Below are 22,257 nucleotides of genomic sequence, written 5' to 3' on the forward strand. Positions count from 1 at the left end.
TGTAAACTGTGTATGAAGACGTATTCAAGAAAGGGAGGTACGACAACGTCTTTAAAAAGCCATTTGAAGTCTGTCCATGCCACTGAATATGAAGAATTAATAAAGTTAGAAACTGAAAAAAAAAATACTGTAAGTGTACAGCCTTCGACTTCGACGCACCTTCAGGATGCTAAAAAACTTAGTTTTTTAGCATCCTGAAGTAGTTAAAAAGCTTAGTATAATTTAATTACTAATTGATTAGTACATGCTACTTCGGGTTTAAATTCATTCTATTTAAACTTGTTGTTTATATGCCAATTTTGTTCATTTTTTATGTTTTATCATAAAACATAAAACTTTTATGTTACAACTGAAACTTAAAATAAATAAAAAATACTACATAATGTTTTATTTGTCCTTAAATAATAATTCTCTCTCATGTCACCCTGCTTCCGATTCCGATTCCGACTGCGGTTCCGATTCCGAGAAAGCAAATTTAAAAACTCCGATTCCGGCTTCGGTTCCGATAAAACTGCTTCCGTTACATCCCTACTACACACTATTGCATAATTTGTAGCAACAACACGTCGTGAACTATGGAAATTGTATGGGAAATTGCGAAGGCAGCCCTGCCGTCTATGAATTCTGCGGCGCCTAACTAGCTTGATTGTTTACAAACAGTCGGAAGGCCTATACGTATCCATACATGTGCTATAGGTAGGTCCTTACTGAATAATGGAGCCTGTTGTGGCCGGAAAATATGTTATATCACACTAATATTATAAAGGCGAAAGTTTGTATGTGTGTGTGTGTGTGTGTGTGTGTGTGTGTGTATGTTTGTTACTCCTTCACGCAAAAACTACTGGACGGATTTGGCTGAAATTTGAAATGGAGATAGATAATATCCTGGATTAGCACATAGACTACTTTTTATCCCGGAAAATCCAAGAGTTCCCACGGGATTTTGAAAAACCTAAATCCACGCGGGCGAAGTCGCGGGCTTCGGCTAGTATGTTATATTTGAAATACCTACCTATGCATTAATTAGTTTAGTTAGGTAGGTACCTAATTCACCATTTTGCAAATATTTAAATCGAGAGTCTTATTTTAAAGTAGTATAAGTATTAGTATGTTTTTGATTAATTATAATTAATTGGAGAAAAATCTATACCAATTGATCTTGACTAGATTTTTTCACACAAACACGCAACTAGTACCTACCATGCATAATCATAATATTTTCATTATTTTCTAGCGAAGTAGTGTAGTGTTTATTTTTAAAGAATATTATTTAAAAAGTTATATCTAGTAGGTGTTTAGGTACGTAAGTAATGACGTATGATAGAGTAAGTTTGATCCAAAACGCATCGATAGTTCCCGAATAACCGCCCGAACGCGTTTGTGTCGTCATATTACAAGGATAACTTGCAAAAGCATACATATCATGGACCAAAGCACACTCTCCTTTTTAATTTTTATATATATTTAATAAATAAAATAATTATATTTAATGCCAAAAAGTTATTAATTAAGTAGTATAGTATAGTAGGTATGATTGACCAAAAAACGCACCAATAATTCGCGGCGTTTGTGACGTCATAAGGATAACTTGCAAATATAGCAAGTAGCAACTGCGATATCGATAGTATCTGTGGTATCATGGACCAAAGCATACTAATCTATCTAGCTTTTATATTATATCTAGTATTTATTAAATATATTTAATGCAAAAAAAGAGGTTTATTATTAGACCCCAAAAAAAAAATATAAATCTAAAAACGTGTATCTTAGGTCATCAACTTTTAAATCATAATTTATAAGAAAATTGTAATTTTTTTAGGACTGCCATCTATTATGCAATGGCGAAACGATTTTGTATAATGCCATCTATGCTCAACCGTGAAAATTACGTTATGGTTTGGGATCAGTGAACTGATGGCGGTGAACTACCTGAAGTCTGAACCATGAAATCCGCTTAGCACTATTTACATGCATCGCTAGATGGCACTATTATGCAATAAATTATACTTTTTAAATAAAGTAAAATTTATTATTTAAATATTATTTATGATTATTTAGCTCTAAGAATAGGCAGGATTATAATATAAAATACTATTTTCTTTGGTACATAATAAAATAATGAGACATTAGAGATAGAATTGTAGATACATATTGCCAGATATGCCGGATTTATATTATTATCACTGGTTTATGCCTGCGACTTTGTCTGCGTGGAATAGACAAATTTCAAACCACTATAATTTTAGCCTCATAATAAGTCGAATTATCAAAAATCAATTTTTAGCGGATATTTATGTTATAAATAGCCTTCTGCATGCTAATTTTCAGCCTGATCCGACCAGCAGTTTAAGCTGTCCATTGATAGATCAATCAGTCAATTAGTCACTCAGTCAATCAGTCAGTCAGTCACCTACATATGTATTTTGATTTTCCTGGAAAATACTGAAAATAGTCTAATATGAATGATTTAGAAAACCCACCTAGTAGGCGGTAGGCCCCAGAATATTTGGTAGGTAACTTAAACGTAGCTTAATAAAAATAAGGTAATAAAAAATTGTAGGTGTCAAACAAATCAAAGATCATGGTAAAATTCACACGCGCAATTTATTTCTTCATCTCTTTATATGATCTTCAATGAAATTTTACCTATTCATACAATTTCAGTTAAATAAAAGATTTCGGGAAAGTAAATATTTGGATAGTGTTCCTCAAAATATTTTTATTGTCTTTTTTTTTGAAACACGGTCACGCCCTCCGCGCACACAATACCGAAGGTCGCAACGTCACCGAACAGCAAATTGTTATTTCCACACCATAAACTTTTCTAAAAGTTCGTTCAGAATGGTTAGAAACTAGAGATGGGCACTGTTGCTAATTTAAAATCATTTCAAATCATTTACATTTGGTGAAGTTATTTTTTTTCTTCGCAATGATTTTTTAATTTTCGAACTACATTAATTTAGCTAAAAATTATGATCAATATCATTAGCGCTGATATTTCACAGGTAGTTTTTCACGAAACTAGAGATGTGCACTACTGCTAATTTTAAATCATTTACAGGTCCCGGTGAAATCTTTTTCTTCGCAGTGATTTCAAGGCGTGATTTTTCAATTTTCGAACTTACAGTCTTTGCTGCATTTATTTTACTAAAAATTATGATGAAGATCTATACAGCTGATATTTTTGCAGGTAGTTTTTCACAGAAAGTGAATTTCCGCACTTACAATTGAGTGACTATTTGTTAGATTTTGATTGATTGATGATTAGAAAAAAATGAAATTTCACTTCGTGATTTTCCACTTGTACTAACTTATCTCTGACTAGCTTATGGCAACGACTTCGTCCGCTCAGACTACACAAATTTCAAACCCTTATTTTAACCCCATATGGGTTGAATTTTCAAACGTCCTTTTTAGTGAATATATAATAGCTCCCTGCACGCCAAAAAGCCTGATCCGTCCAGTAGTTTGAGAGTGAGCTTTTCCTTTCATATATTTATTTAGATTTTCACAGCCTACGTTAAATAAGGTAGCTAGTGTAGGACCTAATGTTAGGTACAAGATAGGCGTAATACCTTTCATGGGTAGAGGTAAGATGAAAAGACTTTCACGGGATTTTTAATTATTTTTACATGCTATCTGTGAAATTGTCCATCTCTATTAGAAACATTAATCTGGCCTATGAATGAAGCAGATGCAGCGAATTGCGCTGTGGCAAAAAGTGATGTCTCTTTTATGATATTACGATTTTTATAAACATTTTTTTTAGGTATAATAAGAATGGCTGGTGTATAAAAATTATACAATGGGTTACCGACGTGGTTATCCCGAACGGTTAGCCGTGATCCCAGGAAATTCTCTGTTCATTCATGGGTATAGAGCTGAAGTTTGGACGATTGGTAACCATCGCCGTTGAAAGCAGGGGAAAAATAAATACCTAATCGGAAGTCGCGAGTTCAATTTCGCGTCGGAAAAATGGAAATTGGAAAAGCGGTAATAGCCTACTGGTTAAAACTAGCCTAGAGGTTCAAACCTCTAACTTTTCGGAGTTAGATATGTGCTTTTCAAGCAATTTAAATATCATTTATTTTAACGGTGAAGGAAAACATCGCGAGAAAACATGCATGCCAGAAAATTCTCCATAATAATATTCTCAAAGCTTTTTGAAGATTACCAATACGCACTTGTATAGCGTACTGAATTATGGCCAAAAGTCTTCTCCTTCTAAGAGGAGATCCGTGCCGTTGCCCAGCCGACTCGGATTCGGCGGCTAACCTCTTTCTCGAAATTGAACCTAAAATGCCAATGTACGATGTCACGTCAAATCAAAGTCAAGCATACTAAGACTTACTTTAGGTAAGTAGGTATAGGCAGAGACACCTACTTTTTTTTGCCTAATTATAGTTATTTAAGAAGGATATAAGTACCGAACTAGTAAATATTTACTAAATAAAGTAGATATAAGATTTATTTACATAGCTTCTCTTATCTTATTGTTGTGTGTTAGGTTAAGTTAGGAACATTCATATTTTATATCAACAAAGAGATTGAAAGGAGTCTTGCAAGGGCGGCGATGTATCTCAGCCTACATTTTACGACCATAACTCATTGTTGGATAAGCATTTTCTATCAACATTCGCCATTTATTATAGCATATCAATGGCTTGTCGCATCGCGCCCAAACAAAGCAAACTGAGGTGTACCCAACCAGTTTAACTTGACGCTTGAATGTTTTAGAAGGCCTCGAAGGGAAGATCAAGGTAAGGTGGTTGGTGAATCATAATGCATTTAATGGCTTGTAATGAATGAAATAACATCTATAAAGCGACAATGAGGCACTCGAATATGCCTCTTTATAATAATGCGTTGATTTATGGCCGATCGACGCGAAAAGCTTTATTTTGCACGTGTTTTCACAGATAGGTTGGTATGCCTTCGTATCAGATTTGGAGACGAGTGTGGATATATAAATCATTGACCAGAATTTACAGTGCATCGCGTTTGTCAGCCTCGCAAGTGTCCTAGATTAAAAAAAATCGATTAGAATTCTTTATTTTCCCGGATTAAAAGGTATTTTATATGCCACCAGGCTTACCAATTTTATATTTAATCGATTGAGACTGATTGATCGTTTTGAGGTGTCAAGAACTCGTTGTAATAAATAAAGATACAGATGAAAAAAAAAACAAATTCTACTACATAGAGATCAATGCTCTACATTAATTTGTGCTTTATAAATTGTATGGAAGTAGACGCTATTTTGACATAATATTATGCCGAGTTGGATTAGAGGTGTTGGAATGGCTACTTAATTACGGCAAAGTTATAAAATACCTGTAATCAAATAGGTAAAAGGTAGCTTAAAGTTTACTCAATATAACATTTAGCTATGTAGGCATCAGTAAAGGTAAAAAAGATAAAAAGATTGCTCTTTACATTTTATCCGCATCGGTGTCCACAAAGCGGAGAGACAGATGTCCAAATCATATCACTTCTCTAAGTCCTCCAGATAAAAAGTTTAAAGCGTATATTCATGCGAACAACACCTACGTAACAAGCCTTATTGTGCTGCATTAGACAAAGGCGGGATAAATGTGACGTGAAATCTCTTGAGTAAGCAAAGAAATAATCCACTTAGAGGCATGTCGTCGCTTTTTGTCAAAATACAGGGGCACGGTTCATTGAATTTAAAAAAATAACGCCGCGGGGTACCTTATGTGTGCAAACCTGGCTCAAATAGATTCATGAGGACTTTTTTAAGGTCTTTAGAATTTATGCGATATCTTGGTTTAACGTCGACAGATGGCGGTAGTTGGTGTTTTGTTTTTCTACCCTCAGATTCTTTTGAAATGTTTTTTGTTTAGCTTTTTATTAGGATCATCTCTAAGTAAATACCTAATACCTAGTTTGGAATATAGGAAACCAAGAAAGCGAGTAGGTTACCACCTTTGAATATTTTAGTATTTAAATTCTTTTAATCTTACTTATTCTTAGCAAGATTAAGAGAATGTAAGATTGTCTCTAAAATCCCAAATAGGATCTAGGAAGGTATTTCGGCAATAGCTGGTACTTATCCGAACTTCCATACTAATATCATAAATGCGAAAGTTTTTGTGTCTGTCTGTCTGCTAACTTTTCACGGCGAATCCATTTAACCAATTTTGACTAAAGATACAGAGATAGATAGCTTGCATCCCGGGAAAGGACATAGGGTACTTTTTATTCCGGAAAAGCGAAGAGTTGACACGGGAGTCTAAAAATACCCAAATTCACGTGGACGATGTTGCGGGCATCATCTACCTACTTACGAGTAAGTACCTACTTCGTACAGAGATAGCTTGCACCCTGGAGATAGACAACCCAGAAAATCAAAGTTCCCACGGGATTTTTAAAAACCATGCAGACCACTTTGCGTACATAATTATATTTTAGTCTTCTTCTAAAATATACATATATAAAAAAAAATAAGATAAGTCAGTAAGTTAATTGCCATGCAAATAGCTAATATTTATTATGACATAGATATCCTCTAAAGATTGGACAGTCAAGGCGTCTGACTTGTGTCTGAACCCGAGCGGAGCCATGGTGTAAGCTAGTATGCTTATAATTAGAGTCACTCGCTAATCCCGAGGGCAGCACATTAGTCTGAATAGAATGTCAGCGTGAACAGTAAAGGCCATTTGACCACATCTCGGAATCCATTCACACCCTCGCACAATACAGTTTTTGTCATCGCTTACGACTGGACGTTAATATCTTGTTCAATACTGATTTATGTGTTGAAATACTTTAAATTGATATAAAAAATCGTGGTATTGAACAGTTTTAGGGGTCTGAGTCTCAAAAAGTATATAAAAATAGGTAGGTAACTAGCTCTCATTCAGTAGGTAGGTAAGTAGGAAACCTTAGTAATTTTATGGAGGTTGTTGTATAGTAGAAACATAGTAAGAAAAGGCTGTTACTTAATTATTATTATTCCCGCCCGCCCTTCACTTTTATCAGCTAGAAACGATCAAGTCTATTTACCTAAAAGATGTTACGAAACAAGGAACACGGATAAGCGTAGAAACTAGAAGAATTTATTGACTATTGTTTGACTAATAAAATTGGTATAAGATTAGTTAACTTTCTAAAATTAAATTAAAAAAAAAAGACATTTTGCGATGTTGACAATTGAGCTTTGTTTGTGTTTAATGAGATGCGGAACCTTCTATAATAATGTCCGACTCCCACATTTATTCTTTCCAAATTATCGGTTCTATATAACGTGGTTAGAAATGTAATAGGTAGATGAAAAGTTAAACAAAACTAATCTTTATTTCAAAAGCAGTAGGTACTTACATACTAGTGTGAAGACGTTTTAAATTAATGGTATCGTGGTTGAATAGAATGGAAGGTATCGAAAAGTGTGCGAACCAAGTAAAATATTTCCAAAAGTTTTGAGTGAACATTTCACGGACTATTACAATGGGTTTAGGTTAAATTTGCGGCCATTTATCGTCCATTTTGAAGAGGATGATGATTAATGATAGTTGTACAACAATGATAAGCTACATTTAGCTGTATTCATAACATATTACTTTTTGTTTGTTTGACAGCAGGAAATTTGCGTTACTACATACCTTAAAATGCAAGAATGAAAACATTAGGTATATTTATCTAGATTAGAAATTCCTATGACGAATGCTTACACAATCAATTAGTGTCAAGCTTGCAGCGGACTTGAAGCGGCGCGGCAGCGTTCAGTAAACTTGACAGTAGGTAAGTAGGTACCTAGGTAAACTTGACAAAAAGCTTGACAGTAAACTTAATGCCTGAGGTAGTTCCTATAAGCTTCATTTATACGGCAACGTTGCCGTATGTGGTATGCCACAAGGCCACATGGTAAGTATCTACAATAATTTAGCAAGAGTAGCGTGATATTCCTATCCCGACAATTCCTACCTAAGATTTTAGTCCAAAAAGCGTGACGTCACAAAAGCTCATATAGTAAATGGTGGCTTATTATAGCCAACTAGCCGTATCCAATAAAGGGTTCCGTAACTTCTGTAAGAACTCAACCGCCTCCGTCACAAATAAAAATAAAAAGATACAGAAACCCGCGGAACTTTGCGCCGCGGGATATCACTTTTCCGACTTTACCCAATAAAGGGTAACCCGTGATCCGTTAAGTAAACAAAAAAGGCGGTACGGCGCGGCCCGCGAGGCGACGTAACGAGTAAATCACGGTAAGCCCCAATACGCCGCCGGCGCCCGGCTAAGCCACGTAACCCCTTTTACTTCACCTTCGATATCCCCGAATAAACGGATATTTGGATTTTTATATTGTCTCTTTGATTGTACTGCCTTGCCTGCGCAACTGCCAATAAACCAATATGGGACCTAGCTACCTATTTACCATTGGTAACTTGATAGGTAGAGACAGTATAGCCTCGCTGAGGTATACTTAGTAGTATCATCATCATTCATCATATTCATGATCTAGCGTTAGACGTCCTTTGCTTATCTTGTAGGGACTTCCAAGTTCCCCACGCCGCATTCGTTCTTTGCCTGAATCCAGCGGGCAGCGGCTCCCTGCGAATCGTTTCTGTCCAGTTAGGTGTCTTTTAAATCTGCGCTTTTCGGTACGAAATCGTCATTCCAGCACCGTTTATCGGTTTTTCATTTTCTTCCTAAAAAATTTGGAGATATGCACCTAGGTTTTCTTGACAGGCACGACAGACGCATAGACGGACAGACAGATAGACAGACAGACAACAAAGTGATCCTATAAGGGTTCCGTTTTTCTTTTTGAGATACGGAACCCTAAAAATGGATGGACGTGGATGGATGTAGGTAGGTAATAGGTTTAAATAGAGCTTCCTCCATACTCAACGTTACCTAATTTAATTACCTGCCTAAATGATAGTAAAACATAATAGATATTTACAATTAATTAATCCTTGTGCGTATTAATTACTTTGACGTAATTATTGTGAAAACCATCGACGCTGATCCGAGAAAATAAAAAAAAATATCAACAGTAGTGAATTTATTTCATAACGTTGATTCAATTTGTACTGGTTATTATATTGCAGATTTTTGATTGAATTTGGCTTTTAAACAAGCTTTTGTCCTCAGTTTCAGCCTCGTAATAATCCTTCAGGTTCAAAATGTTGAATTCCTAAAATGTTGAATTCTATTGGGACAGCTAGGTATCTCGGTAGAAAAGTAGGTATTTCGGTTTCTATTGCCCCGATTTTGATTGACTTTCGTGTTCAAGTCCTTCAAGTTTACCGATTCGTTTATATTATGCTTTCGTTTGAATTAGCCCATAGTATTTCTTTTTAATTTATAAGCTAGCGTTTGGCTGCAATTAGACCTGTGGCAAGTGATGATGCAGCCTAAGATGGAGCGCGCTTGCCTAGAAAATGCGTATTCACTCTTGACTTGAAGGTACCCTTATTAAAATTGGAGGTGAAAACTGATGCTGGGAGGGCGTTCCAGGTACTGTCCACCTGCGTGTTTATCAGGAGTGCGTTAGGGCAGTTCCGGCCTAAGCATACAATATGTATATTTATGCGAAATAGGTATTAAAACATCTTGCTACAACTCTGTTTCCAAGTAGATACTTCAGATACGTACGTATTTCTAATCATGGGAGATGGAGGCACTTCCTTGATACGTCAAGACTCCATACCTACGGGTATGGAGTCTGCCGCTTCTCAAATGCCATGCGGTACTTATCTAGATTATCGAAAAAATAATATACTTACAATTATAAATTTAATACTACCTAAGCAGACTAAATAGGTACCTACCTAAGGTAAGGTCAATTTTTTAGTAAATAACTTTTATTAATTTTTTTAGTAACAAGTGTAAATTAAAAATTTATAACACCCCCGACAAGTGAAGATTACAGTAACCAAAAAAGAGCTAATAACTTTCAAACGGCTGAACCAATTTTCTTCGATTATAGCTAAGAACACTCTCGATCAAGCCACCTTTCAAACAAAAAAAACTAAATTAAAATCGGTTCATTAGTTTAGGAGCCGCGATGCCACAGACAGATACACAGATACACAGATACACACGTCAAACTTATAACACCCCTCTTTTTGGGTCGGGGGTTAAAAAAGTAACACTCGATCGAGTTTCATGTGAAAAATTGATCCCGTATAATTAGAAGTGTTTAACTACCGTCCTGAAAAGAAATAAACTGTTTTATGACCTCGGCTTCCTTAACCCCACATAAGGCCGCCCATAAAACTCATAGTAAGATCGGATCGGCGATATGAGGCGGAAATAAGTCGGCGTTTAAAATCAATTTGTGTAAAGGGTGTTTGAAAGAAGTTCGGCGGCGGCGGGTCATTGAATAAGCCGAGAGATAGTAGACGTAGCTCTTTAGTGATCTTCCGAGCATGTGCCATGAAAAGCATGTATATTTTACTTGGTCACTTGATCCGAAAAATATGCCTAATATGGCGCGCCCTTTCGAGGTTGAGAGAGAGAAAGACAGAGAGAGAAAGATAAGGGTAAAATTTTACGCGATAGAAAGAGAGGCATTACTAAATTTTATGCCACAGCGCTTGCGGCTAGTTAGCACTTTATTGCATCGTTACAAAAGCCGCTATTTATTTAAACATCTTTGCTAAATGATCTTTGTGTACCATCTTGAAAGGTAGGTAGGTACTATCAAGTATTTTGTGTTTAATTGATAAGCAAAAATGCTTTGTTTTGATATTTAAATGTTATAGTAAGGCAATTTATTACAGTAGTTCGAAATCTGGTTATGACAATGTATTTATCATTGATTGCTACTATAGTGGATACAAAATATGCATCAAGGATTACGACGCACTTAAAGAGAGAAACTTGTTCAAAATGCATATTTTGAGTGATACCTCTTGGCCTATTTAACCCGCCGAATGCCCGATGGCCGTCCCCGACCCGCTTATTTCCCGCTATAACACTAACCTACGGAATAGGAACACGTACAGAGCTCGCATTGATTGGTATTAGGGGTACCCAATCTAAAGCTCTACACAATTTCGGTCAAAGTTCAGTAGAAAGAAAATAACGGCTATTGCTAATGTGGACTAAATAAATAAAGTTTTCTAGAGAGAACTTTCACAAAGCCTTTTTTCATATTGTCTTGATTAGGTATGATCATCATCATGATCAAGCCATCACCAGCTCTCTGCTGGTCATGGGTCTTCTCTCGAAATGAGAAGGGCTCGGCCATAGTCCACTACGCTTCACCGTGAGAACATTAAGGCATGCAGGTTTCCTCATCATGTTTTCCTTCACCGTTACAGCAAATGATAATATACAGACAATAGGGTTATTATAACGTCTAAAAATGATCTAAAGTAGATAATTTCTATACAATAATCAATTGCAGAACAAATCATATTTGTTGTTATTTGTTTTTAACCCCCGGGCCCCGACCCAAAAAGAGAGGTGTTATAAGTTTGACGTGTGTATCTGTGTATCTGTCTGTGGCATCGTAGCTCCTAAACTTATGAACCGATTTTACTTTACTTTATTGTTACAGTAAACTTCACTTGTCGGGGGTGTTATAAATTTTTAATTTACACTAATTGTACTATGCTTTGGTTATAAAACTCGCCTCAAACAGTTATAAAGCTAAAAACTAACACTAATGGCAAATACGCGTTTTTTTCTCTCGTAATTGTATAGTTAACGGGTTCGCAAAATAAAAAGTTGTGTTCGAGTGAAATTTCACCCTTTTGCGAATTTGTGCAAATTACTTTATGAGCGCGCTTTCAATGAAAAGTTGGCAGTTTTTTGCGATGTCGTTTACAACTGTGCTGAGATCGAACTGTTGAAATTCGAGGATTAACCGGCCACGTTCAGATGGGATTCAGATTTTATGGGCAACACAGGGGAAATTGTCAAACATAAAATGGTTGGCTAATAGAAATAAATAGTACCTACCTAACCCTTCGGTGGCGGTGCGTTTGCCGCCGAAAGGTTTACTTTTATTGCCAACTATTTTCTACCCCTTCATAATTGCCAAGGTTGTGCAAAAAGCTATTTTTGCGTAACGGTTCATTGTTTGTTTCATTTGAAGTATTTTTGCAAATAACCCGTAAGAAAGCTGGAATCCTTTATTTACGCTAAAACAAATGAGTTTGCAATTTATATTGTTTTATAATTTACAGTAAATGCGAATTTTACAATGTTTCGTAAAAGCACCCTGTGAATCTAAAAAAAAAAAAAACATTAAAAGAATATTACGAAAAAGCTGTACCTGACTAAAATCGTACATACCAACTAAAAATACCTAGCTATCTGCTAAAAACAAGGTTGAAGGTAGAATAAAATGGAGGAAATAAATATTATTAAAAAAATAGAATATAAAATGACTAAGTGCCTACTTGATGATGGTTTTTTTTTTTGTATATCTGCAGGTTTTTTGACAGCTTTTAGCATAAGTGGATATTCTTATCAAACTACGCTCAGAGCGCAGCGGAGAACCATCCTTAATCTAAGTTATCACTAATAAAATTACTAATCCATTATGACACTGCAATTATGCACTGCACTACTTACCGCAATATACAAAAACCTTCATTTGAGAGCCATTGTGACCAAAAATTCCTCATCGATGACACCTATATTATCTTTATTACCATCCACGACACTTAGCTTCCTAACATTTCAATCGAGTACCTATCGACAGCTTACTGAGAAAGGCTAAAAAAAACTCTCAGTCGGTTTCACCCCCCGCTGGAAAACCTTTGCGGTTACAAATGTATCAATCTTGGATAGGAACGGGAAAAAAATCACTCTCTAATGGTATACCGAGCAGGTACCAGTCCCTACTGTGCGGGATTTATTTACACTCCATACTTACTGTCACCTGATTGAGATGTTGGTTTAGGAACTATTACTATCTAAGCTGATCAGAGTGATCAGTCAGTGATTGCACATGAGGAGGCGAACCACAAGCAATGTGTACATTTTTTAAAATTCCAATTTCCAGTGAGTATAAGTATTTAAAACGATTTCATTGCGGCTTGTAACGGCCTCCTTGTGTGCAGTGGTAAGCACTGTGGTCTTATTTGTCGAAGGACCCGGGTTCGATTCTCGGCAGGGGTTTGGAATTTTAAAATTTCTGGTCTGGTCTGGTCGGAGGCTTCGGCCGTGGCTAGTAAACATCTTACCGGCAAAGCCGTCAAGCGTACCTACCTACCTTTATCCATCTTTATCAAACTTAACAATTCGCAGAGATTATTGTAAATTTTAATGTTTTAACCTATTGCTTTATTGATACTTAATCTAAATTTTACTGACAACCGTTATTATAATACATTTTAATCCCATATTAATAACTTTCTTCCTTTATAAAGGCCGGTACTCATTATCGACGAATATCGTTGGATTTTACGATCAACGGAAGACATAGATCTGGCTCCGCCCCCGGACCGCCTTGAAGCTATTTCGATACATTTTCATTACATTATACTGCATTTAAATGGTGACTATTTAGATGAATGGTGTAAACAAGGGTAATTAAGTGTACGACGATTTCTAAAATAATCGCAGCCTAATGCAGTCTAAAATTAGTGTGACGGAATGGTCTCGTAATGGTGAGTTTACATGGAGGCAATCCCGAATCAATAACACTTCTTAGCAAACTAAGTACTTTTGGCTAGGCTCTTGATCATACTGCTATTTTTATACTCTGGATTTAATTTTACCAGTATATAACGTTTTTGGTAGGAAGGTTGCATGTTAATTTCAGTTCACTGATTTAGAAAAAACTGCGCGCTGTTTTTTTGAAACCTAGGCTTTGTGTTTTACCTAATCGATTTAAAAAAGTATAAGAAGAAAAAGAAAGGAAAAGATAGCCGCAATTACTCAACTGTATGGGTGAACAGCTGACCTTAGGTTCAAATCTCATCCGTTTGACTCTTGAGTCTTTTTTCCGTGAAGAAAACCCATCATGGAAACCACTGGCCAAGGGGAGCGCAGTGAGCACAGTGATTATGTTGGACTCTTACCGATTAAAAACCTGACAATGTTCAATCCCACCTTGACTCTTGAGTCCTAGTCCAAACATAACATATAGAACTGCATGAAAAATTATATTTGAATAATATTATTTAAAATATTGTTAGCGTAATGTAACGCACAGAATTGGCACGCTGTGGCGTAATTCGTAGCATAAGTTAGTAGGTAGGTACATACATATAGGAGGTAGCGTATCTACTTACGTAGCGTAGCGTAGCGTATTATTCATTGAAAGAAATCCAAATGCACATTATAAACCTATACCTACTGTATCCAGCCTTGAAATGTTAATGGTGATTAAAATCTAGTCGTGTATATATAAATGTGCTCGGCATGTAATCCCTGCAAAATTCATAGCCAATAACTGAGGAAGAATAACCAAAGACACACGCGTCGGCAGCTCAGAAGGCAGGCAGTAGTCGTAAACTTTTATCACCTCTAATAGGTGCCCGCACTGATTTGTGTGACATCGTAATGTGCACCTGACTTTATCTCTGTTTGGTTTGGTTTACTACGGCTTACCAACTTAAATAAAAGATGAGTGGCATTTCAATCTTAGATATTAATATTGTAAAGAGATAAAAAATAGTTTTTGAATTTTATGTAGTTGGTAATATCGGGAACTAATGATCCGAATCTGAAAAATCTTTCACTGATATAAAGCTACTGACAAGTCTTTCACTAAATTATAAAGCTACATTATTTCCGGTTGCTATCACACTAATATGATAAAAGTGAAAGTGTATGTGTGTAAGTTTGTTACTCGTTCAAGCAAAAAGTACTGGAATGGATTATACCCTGCATTAGGCTACTTTTTATCCAGGAAAATCAATGAGTTCCCGCGGAATTTAAAAAAAAATCTATATCCACGCGAACGAATTCGCGGGCATCAGCTAGTGAGCTATAAATTGCATATTGCGGATGAAGTTGCGGGTAAAAGCTGGTCTTCAATACCTACTTATAAAAGGAGAAACTGAATGACTGATATATAAAAGTACCTAAGTACCTACAGCGTAAACCGCAGCGTCTACAAACTGTGAGATTTTCCGTGTGCCTAAATTTTATTTGTAAGGTTAAACTTCCATTATGAATGGAAATTTCAGGAAGCTGACCCACCCTGGCTTCGTTCTGCTAGAACGAAGCCAGGGTGGGTCAGCTAACTTTTTTAACAATTTTGTTATTATTGTTCACTTTGAAGGAAATTTTCACAACATAATAATATTATACCTAAGTATATTACGTAGGTACGACGGTCTATGCTCTACTGAGTCTAGCAAATATTTTTTGTTTATAATGTTTTACATAGGCCCATACCTAGTATTGGTTCTTCAGTGTTGTTGGGAATTCTACCTCGTAGATAGATAAATTCTTCACTTCCAGCCCTAAAACCGTTTATCTTTGAATTCTTTGATCCACTTATTTATGTCTCAACAAGTAGGTAGGTAGGTCAATTATATCGAGTATCACTGTTTGGTAAGTAAAACCTAAGCAACCAGACCAACCAACCTAACCTTGGACTTGATTGTTAATAATTTAATGTACCTACTAGTTGTTCTGTGAAGATATTTATGACGCTATTATAGAGTAGCTGTTAATGATAAAATTTTCCTCTTTATCGGGTAAATAATGCGCTCAGAGATTTATACCATTGCATATTAAAATATACTACCGGAATTCAGAACCCAAAACAAAAGATCCATCGGTTCTGTTTCACAAAAGTCACATGAATGCGTCGAAATTCCCAGGAGTAAGGTGGAGGCCTCGTATTTCAGGGCATTTGTCACCCGAATACATTACATAATATTTATAGTTAAAATATCATTTGTTGAAATTGAGCCAAATTTCCGGCGCGCGCTTTCAACGGAGCTTACAATAAAATAATCGGTCAAACGTAAGTTGGGTCCTGTATAATGCAGGGTTCTACGGACAGCTCCTTTTTACTCTAAACTGAAATCATGGCTAAAACAAAGTTACTTTTTTTTGTACAATCAGAAGTAACATCGGGTAAGTTTCCGAGTTTCTTGCTGGTTGTTCTTGGTAGGAACGGCATTCCGAACCAGTGGTAGATTATTTTGACGATTCAAAAGCTTGTAAAAGTTTAATTGAATAAAAATATTTTGATTTTGATTTTTTTTAACACCTTGGACACTCAAAGAACTAGAACGACGACCTCGCACGGGAAAGTGCAGCATGCCCACCTTTTTTGTAACGTCTGAGCATCAACCTGAAATCTTTGGCCTGAAACATCGAGATAAGGTACAATGGGTCTGGCATAATCCCATAGAGATTTTAAGATCCTTTAAAAAATTAGAATTAAAAAATACTTTGTAAAAAAATATATATCCTATAATGAAGTTAGAATAGGCACGAAACTATACGGGTTTCGTGTTCAACTTTTCTTTCTTTGATATAGCGCTGTCCCATCCAGGTGAGGTCTGCTTTTCTGCGTTATCTCGTCCGCTTTGCCCAATCTCCACAAATTTTAGTTTGAATCTAATTACTTTCAGGTTTGTGCTCACGACATATGCAGCGCTTTCTTGAACGGCGTTGATATTGAGCAGTTGAAAAGACGGGTTTCTTGTCAGACTGTGGGACCCTAAAAAGCGCCATAAATTGGCAAATAATCCCCCGCATAACGCAACCTTTGTTTGCCCACACGTGCTTTTAATATCTGGCTCGCATCGCGATTGTTGCAATGGCCGGATTTAGTCTTTGTGCCTAAAGTAAACAGAAATACTCGTAAAAACTTCCTTCGAATGCGTCCGCGATACGAAATATGGCGGATTTTGCGCGAAAGTGATCTAACTTTAATTTACACCTATTAGAGGTAATTTTTCAATCGTTGAATAATATCTAAGGCAGTTTTGTATTGCAAATCTGTCAAAATGTCCAATAGATATATTCTTATGTTAATGTTTATTTGGCGATTGAATAATAAAATTAATCAGCCCTTAATCAAAAATATTAAAAAGAAATTCTGTATTTTTAAATACACTGCAGTTTACAAAGTCCAAAAATCTAAAGGTTGTTGCATTTGTATTTATGAGTTCAGTATTAAATTATGCAGGTACAAATAATTTATCAAATTAAAACCTTAAAACCTGAATTTTTTTATTTTACAAAAAGAAAATCTAAACATTTTATTTAATAAGTACATACTAGCTGTGATTCGTTGTATGAACTAAAATGTATTTGACTGTGTGCAAAAAAACTCACGTAGACCTAATTGTATTCGTAAGATATTAAGAAAACAATGTTCATGTTATGGACTTTAATACTTATACCTAAAAAAGTAGCAAAAATTAGCTAAGTTTTCTAAAACACATGAAAACGAAATTGACATTTCACCTAACGGTCAGAAAAACTCGATATTTTCGAGTTAGGTCACTTTGAGGGTTGCGGCGTGAAAAATATACGTGTTAATAAATTTTATTAAACGCAGCAAGCACAAAGAGCTGCTCTCATACAGTTGTCATCGTCACAATCGCGCGTCGAATTTGTCATGTATCTGTGCGCTTTTGTTCGCATGAATGCCGCGTGAGAAGGAAGAGCTTCCGGCCCGGGTTCGATGCCGGATCGATGCCCCGGGCGATATCTTGCCATCGATATTCAATACTTTTTTCTACACCGCTTAGAAAATAGTACTCTATTCTACTTTTTACACCACGGGATTCTTATCTGTTGAAATGTATAGAGAATTATGATTCTCTATCTTTTTTGGTAAAATTACTTGTCGATCTATTTGGCGTAATTGGAACGGAGGTTCAATTTTTATTTACAAATATGTACCAGGTATCTACATAACAAAATCTAACCCTAGTCAGGTACCTACCTACCTGCCTAAGTACCGATTCATAAATTCCTCGTAAATGTTATATTTAGTGTTTTAGGAAGAAAACATATTTTTAAGTGACTTCATAAAATAAGATGGTTCTCAGTTTAGTGCATTTTGATTTGAATGAGTTTTTCGTAATTTCTCGGTAATGACTAAGTACCTAAGTAAGTAAGGCTAAGTACCTAATATTGCAATGTACATTTCAGTAGGTACCTAAGTACTTGACCAATCTTTAGGACGCCTCATCAACATACTCAACTCAAATAGTCCAATACAATCCGACAGCAAAAAGTTTGAATGACGGACTGAAATATGAAAACATTACCTACTTTTGCCCACCTTAAATTAACGGCTAACAGGAAAATCTCACACTCAACGCTGAGAGTACAAAATATTTCGAGAAAAGCTTTAGAACTGGTCATGGGCTATTTTAAATTTCTTAAACTAAAAATAATGTTTTGACTAAAAATTCCTTCGAATTAGCCATTCTTTTGAATTATAGTATTTTTTAGAAAGGAAAATTTTCGTTCCAGAATTTTATTGTAACACGTAATCGGTCAGCTATTGACCCGTCTATATGAGCCATCCCTGTATCAAGGCATCACTTCACAAGCACTTACTAACAAACAATCCTGCCGGGGATTTTCAAAACAAGAAAAAAACCCCAACCATGTGTCGATGGACATCGACGAGCGCCGCTGGTTGATACGCGAAAAAAACTAAAAACCATACCGGAACAATCGAAGCTAACTTATAAAATATGTATCCCGCTGTTGGCTTTTCAAACTTGCACTCGCATGTACTATTTTGACCGCGATCGGGATTTTTCATGGCGAAAGAACAAAAAGTGTACAGACGAGTATATTATACCTACACTGTATGTTGGAGTAGGTAGGTATCCACCTATTTCACTCTGGCTTTATCGGTTTCCAGCGATATTTTATTTTGTAGAAACGTTTCTTTCTCGTGATATAGGATTAATTTTAGTTAATATCTACCTAGTTGTTATATTTAAGTATTTAAATACTTACGTTTATTTTATATAGGTAAGTATATGAAAAGAAAATTCCAAACAATGGGATCAAAACGAAAATGATGATGACTCTACCGATACGAGTAAATAAAGCTATCGAAATCCGCACGAGTATTTTATGTTTTGAGAAAATTTATTAAATTTTTATGGCACAATAATAATTAGTTAGCCATAAATATCTGATCTCTATCTTTTATAATTTTAAAGAATTTTAAAGAATTAAGAACATAAATCGAATAGGAGAAATAAACTAACTCACACATCAACATTCGGCTCAAAAACCTGGGCGTAGAAAGAGAGGAAGGTCTCTAAAACGCAGCCCTGCAAGTAAAAAAAGATTTTCAGAATTCTAATAAATAGGATTTATAAAAAAACCTAATTTTGGGATTGGGTGGGGCTTTTTGTAGTGTAAAATGATTATTGACTTATTTCTTAATTGACATAGATTAATACTGTCTGATTTTTGATATCTTGCCCCTCTAAAACAAATACTTAAGTATATCAAAAACAGTCACTTAGCGGCTTAGCGGTTGGAACAATCTTCGGCATATTGTTTCAGTATTCGGCTGTAAAATTCTTCTGTGTAATTTATACAAACAAAAGCAAGATTACCATAAAACACTTGCTCGGAAAAAATCCGACTTATTTCTTTGTACACGGGAGTTGACAGCACATTCATAAGGTGCAACGATCTTGATGTCTGCATTTCCTAATCTGTGGAAGAAAAAACGCCATTATGTCATGGTCATTAATTAAGTGGCCACGCTGACGTTTTACATTAGGGACCAATATCAATATTGTCACCTTAATATTGCAGGTAGCTATGCTAATGGTAAGGTTTTTTTTGAGAAATAAATAATATTTTTGAAAACTGAATTTCCAAAAATGAAAACTGATTTTTTAATATTTTTTATCGAAGTCGTAGTCTAGCGAAATCTTGAGAAAATTAGACGTGGCGGGCATCTTAGGAGCGGTTTATGCAAAACGAGCGAGTGGCAAAGACGTGGCCCGGACATTTTTCATCCGTGCAGGCCGTGCAGCCGTAATAGCCTATAGGTGGGTAGCCGTGATAGAAGACATCCACCTTCGAGCGGTTGGGGGTTCGATCCCGGGCACGCACCTCTAACTTTTCGAAATATCACTTGCTATATTAAACGGTGAAGGAATACACTGAGGAAACCGGCATGTGCTACACTTTAAAAACCCGACACACGAATCTACGCAATTGTATAAAGATTCCACGAGTTCTACCACTTGATCACCTCGGCTCTCCTTTATATGCATTCATGTTGCCGGTCTAATAAAATTCATCCAAGTGTCATGGTGCATATTTTAAAGGCTGTATGAATACCGCCGCCGGCGCGTCGCCGAGGTTCGGCTGCCGCATTTATTACCAGTCCGACCAATTCGAACGTCATTTTTAACCGTCATCGCTAATTTGCCATTGTTTTGCCCGCTGACGCCAACTTTTTAACGAAAACCATAAAATAGATAAGGGTTTTTGTAACACCCTCAAAATGATTATACTCGTACGTAAGATTTAAGGCGAATCTACATAAACAGTGTTTAGTCCAATAGTCCATACATACATACATACATAAAGGCTATATACGTTTGACTAAACAAAAGATGCATGTGTGGAATTTTTAATATCCGATTATTATGATACAAAGATCTAGTTTTATTTCAATATCTTTGATTATGTAGGTACGTGATATATCTATACCTAACTGTACTATTAATTACACGCATTCGGGATGTATGTACACAGAGGTTGATTCCTCCTACATCAATGGACAGTGATCTACATTCAGTTTATGTAATAAATTCTCGATAGTGAATATAGAAAGACATGAGGCTTCGCCTTAAATGTGTGTCATCTGAGAATCGGTCAAGAACAGACGTTACAAAACAACGTGGCAATTAATCATTAACGCGCTAGTGACGTTCGATTTATCGTCGCAAAAACGAGATAGGTCAGTTTGATTCGTGAGTATGTCGGGAGGATTCGAGTGGAGCTATAGAGCGCTGCGCTGTGATTCTCCCGGAGGTCGTATTGAGTAACGCAGCCAATATGTTAGGCGCTACGGCGTCGTAGGCATCAAGGCAAGGCTGGCCTGCTATAAAGCACGGTGCAATAAAGAGAATGGATGCCGCCCATCGGCAGGCACCGGCCGCCGGCAGGATTACCCGAATCGCCACTATTTATCGCTCGAGCCTTGCGCCCAGGTGCCATCAATCTATTTAATGATCGGGTCAGCACATACTCTCGGTCTTTTTGCCACTAGCGCCCGGCGGGGTGCAAAACGAAGACGCAAAGGCGTAGACCGGGAGATGGACGTTTGATGAGGCACTTTTGTGTCGATCGTTGGCGTTAAAAGGGTTCCGAGGCTCTATCAGCAGCTACGTGCTGGTTTTGTTTATTTTTAATGTAACACGGACGCACTTTAAAATTGCAAATCTTTGATTATTGTAAACTACTTTATTATATTGTTTTTAATATTCAGTTAGTGAAAAAATATTTAACAATTTGTCACAACTTTTAAAACTTCCGGATGTCTTTTTACTTACTACTTCAAAGGATCTTCTGCTTGTATTACTAGAAAAGTACCTTCCTTTTGGAACATTTATATCATAAACTTTATGACAATTTAACGGTGAAGGAAAACATCGTGAGGTAGCAAACTCTGCTTATTCTGAGAGTGGGCCAGTGCTCAGTAAGTAGTGAGCGGGCAATGGTTTGATCATCATGATGATGACTTGCTTTTAACGACGACTACGAGTACCTTTCAGTTTTTGTACTAAGGCAATAAAGTTCCAAAATATATGAACCATAACGGATGAATGGTCGAATCAAATGGAGAGTGGGCATAAAGACACTCGTAGCTTAGACAAAGCCGAGGCGGAGTACATTGAGTCGAGAGCTAAATCCTCGCGCCCATTGCCCGGGACACGATCCGGGCAGATGTATGGCCATCGCGCAACAGAACGCTATTATGCTCTGACCATATCTGTAGAGCCATTGACCGATCAATGGTCATATAAAGCTTGAGATTTGGGGAGTTGGGAACCTCTCCAAGGTTTAGGGTTAAAGATTTTGGATACATATTAATAATACATATATTTTAGATTTAATGACTTTGTTTTGGTTACTCATAAAGCGTAGAGATCATCTACGAGAGCAGATAAAGTTTCAAGAAACTGGTCAAGTGCTTATCAGAGTACTAACTACACATAAAGTAAGGTTCCGTCCGTTAGCATATAAGTAAGGTTCCGTTAAAATATATATGCCTCTATGTCTATGTTATAAGTTTCTTTTACTGTACTTTTCAAGATTACAGCTGGTATAGTTTATTTTTAAAAAGAA

Source organism: Maniola jurtina, chromosome 17 (genome assembly GCF_905333055.1).
Source record: "Maniola jurtina chromosome 17, ilManJurt1.1, whole genome shotgun sequence".
In the NCBI taxonomy this organism is placed as follows: Eukaryota; Metazoa; Arthropoda; class Insecta; order Lepidoptera; family Nymphalidae; genus Maniola; species Maniola jurtina.